Raw genomic sequence first — 15,600 nt, 5'->3', positions numbered from 1 at the left:
GTAGAAGAGGATATTTCTACAATTATTATGAATCAAAGATATCTTGTGGATATTTGCATATGCTTTGGCCTTTGCACACTTCCATGTACTATAATTACTTTATACTACCTTCTTTCAAGTTTAGACTAGTCATAGTGGGAGTAACTTAGGTAGTAGCATAATGCACCCCAAGACATATATGCTTATGTGGCATGGAGTTAATGAGGAGAGAGGTGTTTGTGGTAACATAACATAACACACCCCAATGCAAAATGAGTCTGCAATATAATAAATGAAGACTTGCATGACACTACATTTATGTTACTACCCACTAACATAGATTAGTAACATGCATACTACCCACTATGACTAGGCTTATAGGGCTCAATTTATAAATATCTCCAACCAAGGTATATGGTGAATGGTGGAATAAATTTTGTATTTTTGTAAAAATACTTAATTACTACACTGGTTTTTTCTTAAAAAGTTATGTTTACCGATGCATTAATTACAATGCATGCATGCATACCATTAAATAACCAAAAACTTCTACATGCATTGGTTAGTTTTTTTTAATCCTTGCATGCAGTGATTTAATGCATATTCAAGTCTGTCCATATGACGGTGAGTAGTAGAATTAAGACTTATAAAATGCAAAAACAAATATTTTGAGATGAGCCCTATAAACCGAAAAGGAGGCATATACAAATATTTTGATGATGAACTGAGACTTCATTAAGGTTAGCTTTCAGTGTTATCTTTTTTGCTTTGGTGATGGATGAGGGCGCGAGATATACAAGGAGATATCCCATGGTGTAGGCTCTTTGCGTATGATGTGGTGATCATCGACGATAGTCATATGGTAGTTAACGGGAAGTCTGAGCTATGGAGACAGATTATTGAACCTAAACGTTTATAGGCTTAGTATAGAACTAAAACTGAGTACACGAAGTGTGGTTTCAGTACTACTGGGCACGAGGAGCAGGAGGTCAGCCTTCATGAGCAAGTGGTGTTGGAAATATGCCCTAGAGGCAATAATAAAATGGTTATTATTATATTTCTATGTCCATGATAATTGTCTATTGTTCATGCTATAATTGTATTATCCGAAAATCGTAATACATGTGTGAATACATAGACCACAACAAGTCCCTAGTGAGCCTCTAGTTGACTAGCTCGTTGATCAACAGATAGTCATGATTTCCTGACTATGGACATTGGATGTCATTGATAACGGGATCACATCATTAGGAGAATGATGTGATGGACAAGACCCAATCCTAAGCATAGCACAAAGATCGTGTAGTTCGTTTAGCTAGAGCTTTTCCAAATGTCAAGTATCATTTCCTTAGACCATGAGATTGTGCAACTCCCGGATACCGTAGGAGTGCTTTGGGTGTGCCAAACGTCACAACGTAACTGGGTGACTATAAAGGTGCACTACGTGTATCTCCGAAAGTGTCTGTTGGGTTGGCACGAATCGAGACTGGGATTTGTCACTCCGTATGACGGAGAGGTATCTCTGGGCCCACTCGGTAATGCATCATCATAATGAGCTCAATGTGACCAAGTGTCTGGTCACGGGATCATGCATTACGGTACGAGTAAAGTGACTTGCCGGTAACGAGATTGAACGAGGTATTGGGATACCGACGATCGAGTCTCGGGCAAGTAACGTACCGATTGACAAAGGGAATTGTATACGGGATTGATTGAATCCTCGACATCGTGGTTCATTTGATGAGATCATCGAGGAGCATGTGGGAGCCAACATGTGTATCTAGATCCCGCTGTTGGTTATTGACCGGAGAGGCGTCTCGGTCATGTCTGCATGTCTCCTGAACCCGTAGGGTCTACACACTTAAAGTTCGGTGACGCTAGGGTTGTAGAGATATGAGTATGCAGTAATCCGAAAGTTGTTCGGAGTCCCGGATGAGATCCCGGACGTCACAAGGAGTTCCGGAATGGTCCGGAGGTGAAGAATTATATATAGGAAGTGTCGTTTCGGCCATCGGGAAAGTTTCGGGGGTCACCGGTATTGTACCAGGACCACCGGAAGGGTCCTGAGGGTCCATCGGGTGGGGCCACCTATCCCGGAGGGCCCTGTGGGCTGAAGTGGGGAGGGGAACCAGCCCCTGGTGGGCTGGTGCGCCGCCCCTGCGCCTAGGGTTGGAAACCTTAGGGTGGGGGCGCCTCCACTTGCCTTGGGGGGCAAGCCACCCCCTTGGCCGCCGCCCCCCTTGGAGATTGCATCTCCTAGGGCCGGCGCCCCCCCAGGGGGCCTATATAAAGAGGGGAGGGAGGGCAGCCGCACCCCAAGTCTTGGCGCCTCCCTCTCCCCTGCAACACCTCTCCCTCTCGCAAAAGCTTGGCGAAGCCCTACCGTGATCACAGCTGCATCCACCACCACGCAGTCGTGCTGCTGGATCTTCATCAACCTCTCCTTCCCCCTTGCTGGATCAAGAAGGAGGAGACGTCTTCCCAACCGTACGTGTGTTGAACGCGGAGGTGCCGTCCGTTCGGCGCTAGGATCTCCGGTGATTTGGATCACGACGAGTACGACTCCCTCAACCCCGTTCTCTTGAACGCTTCCGCACGCGATCTACAAGGGTATGTAGATGCACTCCCCTCTCTCGTTACTAGATGACTCCATAGATTGATCTTGGTGAACGTAGGAAATTTTTTATTTTATGCAACGTTCCCCAACAGTGGTATCAGAGCTAGGTCTATGCGTAGTTACTATGCACGAGTAGAACACAAAGCAGTTGTGGGCGTAGATGTTGTTAATTTTCTTGCCACTACTAGTCTTATCTTGCTTCGGTGGCATCGTGGGATGAAGCGGCCCGGACCGACCTTACATGTACGCTTACGTGAGACAGGTTCCACCGACTGACATGCACTAGTTGCATAAGATGGCTAGCGGGTGTCTGCCTCTCCCACTTTAGTTGGAGCGGATTCGATGAAAAGGGTCCTTATGAAGGGTAAATAGAAATTGGCATATCACATTGTTGTTTTACATAGGTAAGAAACGTTCTTGCTAGAAAACCTATAGAAGCCACGTAAAAACTTGCAACAACAATTAGAGGACGTCTAACTTGTTTTTGCAGCAAGTGTTTGTGATGTGATATGGCCAAAGGATGTGATGAATGATATATGTGATGTATGAGATGATCATGTTCTTGTAATAGGAATCACGACTTGCATGTCGATGAGTATGACAACCGGCAAGAGCCATAGGAGTTGTCTTTATTTTTTGTATGACCTGCGTGTCATTGAAGAACGCCATGTAAATTACTTTACTTTATTGCTAAACGTGTTAGCTATAGAAGTAGAAGTAGTCGTTGGCGTGACAACTTCATGAAGACACGATGATGGAGATCATGGTGTCATGCCGGTGACGAAGATGATCATGGCGCCCCGAAGATGGAGATCAAAGGAGCAATATGATATTGGCCATATCATGTCACTATTTGATTGCATGTGATGTTTATCATGTTTTACATCTTATTTGCTTAGAACGATGGTAGCTTAAATAAGATGATCCCTCGAAATAATTTCAAGAAAAGTGTTCTCCCTAACTGTGCACCGTTGCGAAGGTTAGTTGTTTTGAAGCACCACGTGATGATCGGGTGTGATAGATCCTAACGTTCGAATACAACGGGTGTAAGCCAGATTTACACACGCAATATACTTAGGTCGACTTGACGAGCCTAGCATGTACAAACATGGCCTCGGAACACGGAAGACCGAAAGGTCGAGCATGAGTCGTATAGAAGATATGATCAACATGAAGATGTTCACAGATGTTAACTAGTCCGTCTCACGTGATGATCGGACACGGCCTAGTTGACTCGGATCATGTTTCACTTAGATGACTAGAGGGATGTCTGTCTAAGTGGGAGTTCATTGAATAATTTGATTAGATGAACTTAATTATCATGAACTTAGTCTAAAACCTTTGCAAAATGTCTTGTAGATCAAATGGCCAACGCTCATGTCCACCTCAACTTCAACGCGTTCCTAGAGAAAACCAAGCTGAAAGATGATGGCAGCAACTATACGGACTGGGTCCGGAACCTGAGGATCATCCTCATAGCTGCCAAGAAAGATTATGTCCTAGAAGCGCCGCTAGGTGAAGCACCAATCCCAGAGAACCAAGACGTTATGAACGCTTGGCAGTCTCGTGCCGATGATTACTCCCTCGTTCAGTGCGGCATGCTTTACAGCTTAGAACCGGGGCTCCAAAAGCGTTTTGAGCAACACGGAGCATACGAGATGTTCGAAGAGCTGAAAATGGTTTTCCAAGCTCATGCCCGGGTCGAGAGATATGAAGTCTCCGACAAGTTCTTCAGCTGTAAGATGGAGGAAAATAGTTCTGTTAGTGAGCACATACTCAAGATGTCTGAGTTGCACAACCGCTTGACTCAGCTGGGAGTTAATCTCCCGGATGACGCGGTCATTGACAGAATCCTCCAGTCGCTCCCACCAAGATACAAGAGCTTTGTGATGAACTTCAATATGCAGGGGATGGAAAAGACCATTCCTGAGGTATATTCAATGCTGAAATCAGCAAAGGTAGAGATCAAAAAGGAACATCAAGTGTTGATGGTGAATAAAACCACTAAGTTCAAGAAAGGCAAGGGTAAGAAGAACTTCAAGAAGGACGGCAAGGGAGTTGCTGCGCCCGGTAAGCCAGTTGCCGGGAAGAAGTCAAACAATGGACCCAAGCCTGAGACTGAGTGCTTTTATTGCAAGGGAAGTGGTCACTGGAAGCGGAACTCCCCCAAGTACTTAGCGGACAAGAAGGCCGGCAAAACCATAGGTATATGTGATATACAAGTAATTGATGTGTACCTTACCAGTGCTCGTACTAGCTCCTGGGTATTTGATACCGGTGCGGTTGCTCATATTTGTAACTCAAAGCAAGAGCTGCGGAATAAGCGGAGACTGGCGAAGGACGAGGTGACGATGCGCGTCGAGAATGGTTCCAAGGTCGATGTGATCGCCGTCGGCACGCTACCTCTACATTTACCTACGGGATTAGTTTTAAACCTCAATAATTGTTATTTAGTACCAGCTTTGAGCATGAACATTGTATCAGGATCTCGTTTAATTCGAGATGGCTACTCATTTAAATCCGAGAATAATGGTTGTTCTATTTATATGAGTGATATGTTTTATGGTCATGCCCCGCTGGTGAATGGTTTGTTCTTAATGAATCTCGAGCGTAATGTTACACATATTCATAGTGTGAATACCAAAAGATGTAAAGTTGATAACGATAGTCCTACATAGTTGTGGCACTGCCGCCTTGGTCACATTGGTGTCAAGCGCATGAAGAAGCTCCATGCTGATGGACTTTTAGAGTCTCTAGATTATGAATCATTTGACACATGCGAACCATGCCTCATGGGCAAAATGACCAAGACTGCGTTCTCCGGAACAATGAGCGAGCAACCAACTTATTGGAAATCATACATACTGATGTGTGCGGTCCAATGAGCGTTGAGGCTCGCGGAGGATATCATTATGTTCTCACTCTCACTGATGACTTAAGTAGATATGGGTATGTCTACTTGATGAAACACAAGTCTGAGACCTTTGAAAAGTTCAAGGAATTTCAGAATGAGGTAGAGAATCAACGTGACCGAAAGATAAAGTTCTTACGATCAGATCATGGGGGAGAATATTTAAGTCACGAATTTGGTACGCACTTAAGGAAATGTGGAATCGTTTTACAACTCACGCCGCCTGGAACACCTCAGCGAAATGGTGTGTCCGAACATCGTAATCGCACTCTATTGGATATGGTGCGATCTATGATGTCACCTACCGATTTACCGCTATCATTTTGGGGATACGCTCTAGAGACAGCTACATTCACTTTAAATAGGGCACCGTCTAAATCCGTTGAGACGACACCGTATGAATTATGGTTTGGGAAGAAACCTAAGCTGTCGTTTCTAAAAGTTTGGGGATGCGATGCTTATGTCAAGAAACTTTAACCTGAGAAGCTCGAACCCAAGTCGGAAAAATGCGTCTTCATAGGATACCCTAAGGAAACCATTGGGTATACCTTCTACTTAAGATCCGAGGGCAAGATCTTTGTTGCCAAGAACGGGTCCTTTCTGGAGAAAGAGTTTCTCTCGAAAGAATTAAGTGGGAGGAAAGTAGAGCTTGATGAAGTACTACCTCTTGAAACGGTAAGTAGCGCAACTCAGGAAGATGTTCCTGTGGTGCCTGCACCGACAAGAGAGGAGGTTAATGATGATGATCAAGATACTTCGGATCAAGCTCCTACTGAACTTCGAAGGTCCACAAGGACACGTTCCGCACCAGAGTGGTACGGCAACCCTGTCTTGGAAATCATGTTGTTAGACAACGGTGAACCTTCGAACTATGAAGAAGCGATGGCGGGCCCAGATTCCAACAAATGGCTTGAAGCCATGCAATCCGAGATAGGATCCATGTATGAAAACAAAGTGTGGACTTTGACAAACTTGCCCGATGATCGGCAGCAATAGAAAACAAATGGATCTTTAAGAAGAAGACGGACGCGGATGGTAATGTTACCATATATAAAGCTTGACTTGTCGCTAAGGGTTATCGACAAGTTCAAGGGATTGACTACGATGAGACATTCTCTCCCGTAGCGAAGCTGGAGTCCGTCTGAATCATGTTAGCAATTGCCGCATACTATGATTATGAGATGTGGCCAATGGACGTCAAAACGGCATTCCTTAACGGTCATCTTAAGGAAGAACTGTATATGATGCAGCCGGAAGGTTTTGTCGACTTTGAGAATGCTAACAAGGTATGCAAGCTCCAGCGCTCCATCTATGGGCTGGTGCAAGCATCTCGGAGTTGGAACATTCGCTTTAATGAAATGATCAAAGCGTTTGGGTTTGTGCAGACTTATGGAGAAGCCTGCGTTTACAAGAAAGTGAGTGGGAGCTCTGTAGCATTTCTCATATTATATGTATACTTTTGATGGGAAATGATATAGAACTTTTGGACAGCATAAAGGCCTACTTGAATAAGTGTTTTTCAATGAAGGACCTTGGAGAAGCTGCTTACATATTAGGCATCAAGATCTATAGAGATAGATCGAGACGCCTCATAGGTCTTTCACAAAGCACATACCTTGATAAGATATTGAAGAAGTTCAATATGGATCAGTCCAAGAAGGGGTTCTTGCCTGTGTTGCAAGGTGTGAAATTGAGCTCGACTCGATGCCCGACCACGGCAGAAGATAGAGAAAAGATGAGTGTCGTCCCCTATGCCTCAACCATAGGGTCTATCATGTATGCCATGACCTGTACCAGACCTGATATAAACCTTGCCGTAAGTTTGGTAGGAAGGTACCAAAGTAATCCCGGCATGGAACACTGGACAGCGGTCAAGAACATCCTTAAGTACCTGAAAAGGATAAGGATATGTTTCTTGTATATGGAGGTGACGAAGAGCTCGTCGTAAAGGGTTACGTCGACGCTAGCTTCGACACAGATCTGGATGACTCTAAGTCACAAACCAGATATGTGTATATTTTGAATGGTGGGGCAGTAAGCTGGTGCAGTTGCAAGCAGAGCGTCGTGGCGGGATCTACATGTGAAGCGGAGTACATGGCAGCCTCGGAGGCAGCACATGAAGCTATCTGGGTGAAGGAGTTCATCACCGACCTAGGAGTCATATCCAATGCTTCGGGGCCGATCACACTCTTCTGTGACAACACTGGAGCTATTGCACTTGCCAAGGAGCCCAGGTTTCACAAGAAGACCAGGCACATCAAGCGTCACTTCAACTCCATTCGTGAAAATGTTCAAGATGGAGACATAGATATTTGTAAAGTGCATACGGACCTGAATGTAGCAGATCCGTTGACTAAACCTCTCCCTAGAGCAAAACATGATCAACACCAGAACGCAATGGGTGTTCGATACATCACAATGTAACTAGATTATTGACTCTAGTGCACATGGGAGACTGTTGGAAATATGCCCTAGAGGCAATAATAAAATGATTATTATTATATTTCTATGTTCATGATAATTGTCTATTGTTCATGCTATAATTGTATTATCTGGAAATCGTAATACATGTGTGAATACATAGACCACAACAAGTCCCTAGTGAGCCTCTAGTTGACTAGCTCGTTGATCAACAGATAGTCATGATTTCCTGACTATGGACATTTGATGTCATTGATAACGGGATCACATCATTAGGAGAATGATGTGATGGACAAGACCCAATCCTAAGCATAGCACAAAGATCGTGTAGTTCGTTTAGCTAGAGCTTTTCCAAATGTCAAGTATCATTTCCTTAGACCATGAGATTGTGCAACTCCCGGATACCGTAGGAGTGCTTTGGGTGTGCCAAACGTCACAACGTAACTGGGTGAGTATAAAGGTGCACTACGGGTATCTCCGAAAGTGTCTGTTGGGTTGGCACGAATCGAGACTGGGATTTGTTACTCCGTATGATGGAGAGGTATCTCCGGGCCCACTCGGTAATGCATCATCGTAATGAGCTCAATGTGACCAAGTGTCTGGTCACGGGATCATGCATTACGGTACGAGTAAAGTGACTTGCCGGTAACGAGATTGAACGAGGTATTGGGATACCGACGATCGAGTCTCGGGGAAGTAACGTACCGATTGACAAAGGGAATTGTATACGGGATTGATTGAATCCTCGACATCGTGGTTCATCTGATGAGATCATCGAGGAGCATGTGGGAGCCAACATGGGTATCCAGATCCCGCTGTTGGTTATTGACCGGAGAGGCGTCTCGGTCATGTCTGCATGTCTCCTGAACCCGTAGGGTCTACACACTTAAAGTTCGGTGACGCTAGGGTTGTAGAGATATGAGTATGCAGTAACACGAAAGTTGTTCGGAGTCCTGGATGAGATCCCGGACGTCACGAGGAGTTCCGGAATGGTCCGGAGGTGAAGATTTATATATAGGAAGTGCAGTTTCGGCCATCGGGAAAGTTTCGGGGGTCATGGATATTGTACCGGGACCACCGGAAGGGTCCCGGGGGTCCACCGGGTGGGTCCACCTATCCCGGAGGGCACCATGGGCTGAAGTGGGGAGGGGAACCAGCCCCTGGTGGGCTAGTGCGGCCCCCCTTGGGCCCCCCTGCGCCTAGGGTTGGAAACCCTAGGGTGGGGGCGCCTCCACTTGCCTTGGGGGGCAAGCCACCCCCTTGGCGGCCGCCCCCCCTTGGAGATTGCATCTCCTAGGGCCGGCCCCCCAGGGGGCCTATATAAAGGGGGGAGGGAGGGCAGCCGCACCCCAAGTCTTGGCGCCTCCCTCTCCCCTGCAACACCTCTCCCTCTCGCAGAAGCTTGGTGAAGCCCTGCCGTGATCACAGCTGCATCCACCACCACGCCGTCGTGCTGCTGGATCTTCATCAACCTCTTCTTCCCCCTTGCTGGATCAAGAAGGAGGAGACGTCTTCCCAACCGTACGTGTGTTGAAGGCGGAGGTGCCGTCCGTTCGGCGCTAGGATCTCCGATGATTTGCATCACGACGAGTACGACTCCCTCAACCCCGTTCTCTTGAACGCTTCCGCACGCGATCTACAAGGGTACGTAGATGCACTTCCCTCTCTCGTTGCTAGATGACTCCATAGATTGATCTTGCTGAACGTAGGAAAAAATTTATTTTATGCAACGTTCCCCAACAAGTGGTACCTTGGAAGGACACTTTACGACATTTGGGGGTCAATGTTGTAGAAGGATGTTGATATCGATGAAGGAGTGAGTCATCAAAACAAAACTGGATGGATGAAGTGGCGCCAAGCTTCTTCTAGCATCCTCCGTGATAGGAGAATGCCACAAAAGTTTAAAAGGCAGGTTCTATAGGATGATGATTTGACTTGTGATGTTGTATGGCCCTGAATGTTGACCAAGTAAAGGGCGACATGTTCAACAGTTAGGTGTAGCACAGATACACGTGTGAAGATGGATATGTGTCAACACAAGGAAAGGCCAAGTCTGTATGATGATATACGTTATAGAGTTGGGGTAGCATCGATTGAAGGAAAGTTTGTCCATCATCATCTGAGATGGCTTGGCATATACAACACATGCCTCAAGAAGCGTCAATACATAGCAGATAGTTAAAGTATGTTGACAGTGTCAAGAAAAGTCAGGTAGAGCAAATCTGACATGGGAGAAATTTGTCAAGAGGGATCTAAAGAACTGAAATATTACTAAATAACTATCCATGGACAGGAGTGCTTGAAAGTTAGCTATCCACGTGTCAAGCCATGACTTGGTTTCCAGATCTTATTATTTCAGTTTTAGTCTACCCCAACTTATTCAGAACTAGAAGCCATTGTTGTTGTAAGATGTCCCGAGCGACGAAAAGTCAATCCTGTGAAGATCTTCATGAATTCGATCAGCAAGCTCAACATGTACTGTATTTGTTAATTTTGACCTACCTACAAATATAATGTTGTAGAAGGATGGTGATATCGATGAAGGAGTGAGTTATCAAATCAAAACTGGATGGATGAAGTGGCGCCAAGCTTCTTCTAGAATCCTCCATTATAGGAGAGTGCCATAAAAGTTTAAAAGGCTGGTTTTATAGGATGATGATTTGACTTGTGATGTTGTATGGCCCTGAATGTTGACCAAGTAAAAGGCGACATGTTCAACAGTTAGGTGTAGCACAGATACACGTGTTAAGATGGATATGTGTCAACACAAGGAAAGGCCGAGTCTGGATGATGATATACGTTATAGAGTTGGGGTAGCATCGATTGAAGGAAAGTTTGTCCATCATCATCTGAGATGGCTTGGCATATACAACACATGCCTCAAGAAGCGTCAATACATAGCAGATAGTTGAAGTATGCTGACAGTGTCAAGAAAAGTCAGGTAGAGCAAATCTGACATGGGAGAAATCCGTCAAGAGGGATCTAAAGAACTGGAATATTACTAAATAACTAGCCATGGACAGGAGTGCTTGAAAGTTAGCTATCCACGTGCCAAAGCCATGACTTGGTTTCCAGATCTTATTATTTCAGTTTTAGTCTACTCCTAGAACTAGAAGCCATTGTTGTTGTAAGATGTCCCGAGCGACGGAAAGTCAATCCTGTGAAGATCTTCATGAATTCGATCAGCAAGCTCAACATGTACTGTATTTGTTAATTTTGACCTACCTACAAATATAATGTTGTAGAAGGATGGTGATATCGATGAAGGAGTGAGTCATCAAATCAAAACTGGATGGATGAAGTGGCGCCAAGCTTCTTCTAGCGTCCTCCGTGATAGGAGAGTGCCACAAAAGTTTAAAAGGCAGGTTCTATAGGATGATGATTTGACTTGTGATGTTGTATGGCCCTGAATGTTAACTAAGTAAAAGGCGACATGTTCAACAGTTAGGTATAGCACAGATACACGTGTTAAGATGGATATGTGTCAACACAAGGAAAGGTCGAGTCCGGATGATGATATATGTTATAGAGTTGGGGTAGCATCGATTGAAGGAAAGTTTGTCCATCATCATCTGAGATGGCTTGGCATATACAACACATGCCTCAAGAAGCGTCAATACATAGCAGATAGTTAAAGTATGCTGACAGTGTCAAGAAAAGTCAGGTAGAGCAAATCTGACATGGGAGTAATCCGTCAAGAGGGATCTAAAGAACTGAAATATTACTAAATAACTAGCCATGGACAGGAGTGCTTGAAAGTTAGCTATCCACGTGCCAAAGCCATGACTTGGTTTCCAGATCTTATTATTTCAGTTTTAGTCTACCCCAACTTATTTAGAACTAGAAGCCATTGTTGTGTAAGATGTCTCGAGCGACGGAAAGTCAATCCTGTGAAGATCTTCATGAATTCGATCAGCAAGCTCAACATGTATTGTATTTGTTAATTTTGACCTACCTACAAATATAATGTTGTAGAAGGATGGTGATATCGATGAAGGAGTGAGTCATCAAATCAAAACTTGGATGGGTGAAGTGGCGCCAAGCTTCTTCTAGCGTCCTCCGTGATAGGAGAGTGCCACAAAAGTTTAAAAGGTTGGTTCTATAGGATGATGATTTGACTTGTGATGTTGTATGGCCCTGAATGTTGACCAAGTAAAAGGCGACATGTTCAACAGTTAGGTGTAGCACAGATACATGTGTTGAGATGGATATGTGTCAACACAAGTAAAGGCCGAGTCCGGATGATGATATATGTTATAGAGTTGGGGTAGCACCGATTGAAGGAAAGTTTGTCCATCATCATCTGAGATGGCTTGGCATATACAACACATGCCTCAAGAAGCGTCAATACATAGCAGATAGTTAAAGTATGCTGACAGTGTCAAGAAAAGTCAGGTAGAGCAAATCTGACATGGGAGTAATCCGTCAAGAGGGATCTAAAGAACTGAAATATTACTAAATAACTAGTCATGGACAGGAGTGCTTGAAAGTTAGCTATCCACGTGCCAAAGCCATGACTTGGTTTCCAGATCTTATTATTTCAGTTTTAGTCTACCCCAACTTATTTAGAACTAGAAGCCATTGTTGTTGTAAGATGTCCCGAGCGACGGAAAGTCAATCCTGTGAAGATCTTCATGAATTCGATCAGCAAGCTCAATATGTACTGTATTTGTTAATTTTGACCTACCTACAAATATAATGTTGTAGAAGAATGGTGATATCGATGAAGGAGTGAGTCATCAAATCAAAACTGGATGGATGAAGTGGCGCCAAGCTTCTTCTAGCGTCCTCCGTGATAGGAGATAGCCACAAAAGTTTAAAAGGCAGGTTCTATAGGATGATGATTTGACTTGTTATGTTGTATGGCCCTGAATGTTGACTAAGTAAAAGGCGACATGTTCAACAGTTAGGTGTAGCACAGATACACGTGTTAAGATGGATATGTGTCAACACAAGGAAAGGCCGAGTCCGGATGATGATATATGTTATAGAGTTGGGGTAGCATCGATTGAAGGAAAGTTTGTCCATCATCATCTGAGATGGCTTGGCATGTACAACACATGCCTCAAGAAGCGTCAATACATTGCAGATAGTTAAAGTATGCTGACGGTGTCAAGAAAAGTCAGGTAGAGCAAATCTGACATGGGAAAAATCCGTCAAGAGGGATCTAAAGAACTGAAATATTACTAAATAATTAGCCATGGACAGGAGTGCTTGAAAGTTAGCTATCCACGTGCCAAAGCCATGACTTGGTTTCCAGATCTTATTATTTCAGTTTTAGTCTAATCCAACTTATTTAGAACTAGAAGCCATTGTTGTTGTAAGATGTCCCGAGCGACGGAAAGTCAATCCTGTGAAGATCTTCATGAATTCGATCAGCAAGCTCAACATGTACTGTATTTGTTAATTTTGACCTACCTACAAATATAATGTTGTAGAAGGATGGTGATACCGATGAAGGAGTGAGTCATCAAATCAAAACTGGATGGATGAAGTGGCGCCAAGCTTCTTCTAGAGTCCTCCGTGATAGGAGAGTGCCACAAAAGTTTAAAAGGCAGGTTATACATTTGACTTGTGATGTTGTATGGCCCTGAATGTTGACCAAGTAAAAGGCGACATGTTCAACAGTTAGGTGTAGCACAGATACACGTACGTGTTAAGATGGATATGTGTCAACACAAGGAAAGGCCGAGTCCGGATGATGATATACGTTATAGAGTTGGGGTAGCATCGATTGAAGGAAAGTTTGTCCATCATCATCTGAAATGGCTTGGCATATACAACACATGCCTCAAAAAGCGTCAATACATAGCAGATAGTTAAAGTATGCTGACGGTGTCAAGAAAAGTCAGGTAGAGCAAATCTGACATGGGAAAAATCCGTCAAGAGGGATCTAAAGAACTGAAATATTACTAAATAATTAGCCATGGACAGGAGTGCTTGAAAGTTAGCTATCCACGTGCCAAAGCCATGACTTGGTTTCCAGATCTTATTATTTCAGTTTTAGTCTAATCCAACTTATTTAGAACTAGAAGCCATTGTTGTTGTAAGATGTCCCGAGCGACGGAAAGTCAATCCTGTGAAGATCTTCATGAATTCGATCAGCAAGCTCAACATCTACTGTATTTGTTAATTTTGACCTACCTACAAATATAATGCAGTTTCAGTTGAGTTTTGATCTTGCCGCTTGCTGATCAGCTTTGCCACAAATACATAATAATGGAATTGCGTCTGTGTCAAGGAACCATAGTTTCATTACGTCTTGGTCCCGGACGGTCAAAATCAACTAAAATTGCATCAGATTCAGAAATGTAGGTCGGTCAAAATTAACAAAAACAAAAACAAAAATTCCGTCGCCGGGACTTGAACCCGGGTCTCTCGGGTGAGAGCCGAGTATCCTAACCACCTAGACTACGACGGAATTACTGGCAGTAGAGATAGATTAATCTAACTTAACCGGATAAACTCCAGAAAAAAGCTGCACCAACTTAGTTGGTCAGCACTTGGACTGGGATGCCAGTCAGTATTTGTGTCACAAAACAGCGCGAGCAGTAGAGCTGCTGGGCACGAACCGAACGCAGCTTTGCTTGATCCAGACATGGGTACCTGAACATATCTATAACGTATCTGAACGTCCCTGAAGCAAGCAGCCTTGCTTGATTCAGTGTCTTGGAATCATCAACTGTTTGTAGTTTTGCTAAGTTTGCTAAGTTTTACTACTAGTAGTTTGTAAACATCAAAGAAACACCTGAAAGTTGGCCATCAATCAGCGCTCAAGCATCTAACTTGCTAAGTTTTACTACTAGCTTTTACAGGCATTTGCTTTGACCCCAAAAAAAAAAAAACTAGCTGGAAGCAAACTCAAAATGGACTGAACCATCCTGAAGCCTCAACACCACCGAAAAGATGAATGAGATTTAGGTTCAGGGTGAAACCGTCTTCCCTATATCAACTAGGGAAGTCCACGGGAAGCAAGGGGCTCGGGCTACTACTAACGAAATAAAATCAGTGAAAAACAGTCAACAGCGCCGAAGCTCTGCGCCATGGATCAGACGGAGTCTCTGAGAATTCTGCGCCGAGTCTCCGAGGAAGTTCGACCGATATGCCTCCCAGTTGATCGGCGGCAGAAGCTGCCCCCGCTGCTGTTCAAAATCTTGGAATCGTCGACCGCCAGTGTCTCGGTCAAGGAGAACATCTCAAGGCTCATGGTTACCATCACAGAGTAGCTCATCAACCAACTAACATGCCCTCACTACTGACGGCAGCATTCTGATTTCTGAAGCAGCAACACTAGCGAATAGCTGAATGAGATTCCGGTTCAGGGTGACGGACAAGTTGTCTTCCCTATACCATAGATAACTCATCAGCTCATCAGGCATCTAGCTTGCTCAGATTTACTACCTTACAAGCATTTGCTTTCGCCGAAAACTAGTACAGAAAGCAACCTCAAGATGGAAATAACTGTCCATTGTTACTGACGGCAGCATCCTGAAGCATTTACACTACTGAAGAAATGAACGAGATTCCGCCTCAGGGTGACGGCAGCATCCCGAAGCATTTACACTACTGAAGCATTTCCTATATCAGGCAGGGAAGTCCAAATGGTCAGGTAGCATGTAGGAGAAGGGAGCTTCCATGTGGGGTGGCACATTATAAGATATATTTATCCTTC

General features: G+C 44.2%; 1 non-coding gene across 1 annotated transcript; it reads right to left on the bottom strand.

Moving 5' to 3' along the window:
• Nucleotides 1-14,276: 14,276 nt before the first annotated feature.
• On the bottom strand, nucleotides 14,277-14,349 carry TRNAE-CUC. Its single transcript has one exon. It is a non-coding gene; the product is annotated as a tRNA-Glu (tRNA).
• Nucleotides 14,350-15,600: the final 1,251 nt, after the last annotated feature.

Source organism: Triticum dicoccoides, chromosome 7B, assembly GCF_002162155.2.
Source record: "Triticum dicoccoides isolate Atlit2015 ecotype Zavitan chromosome 7B, WEW_v2.0, whole genome shotgun sequence".
In the NCBI taxonomy this organism is placed as follows: domain Eukaryota; kingdom Viridiplantae; phylum Streptophyta; class Magnoliopsida; order Poales; family Poaceae; genus Triticum; species Triticum dicoccoides.
Note: the sequence above shows the minus strand (reverse complement) of the source record. Positions and strands in the feature narration are given on the sequence as shown.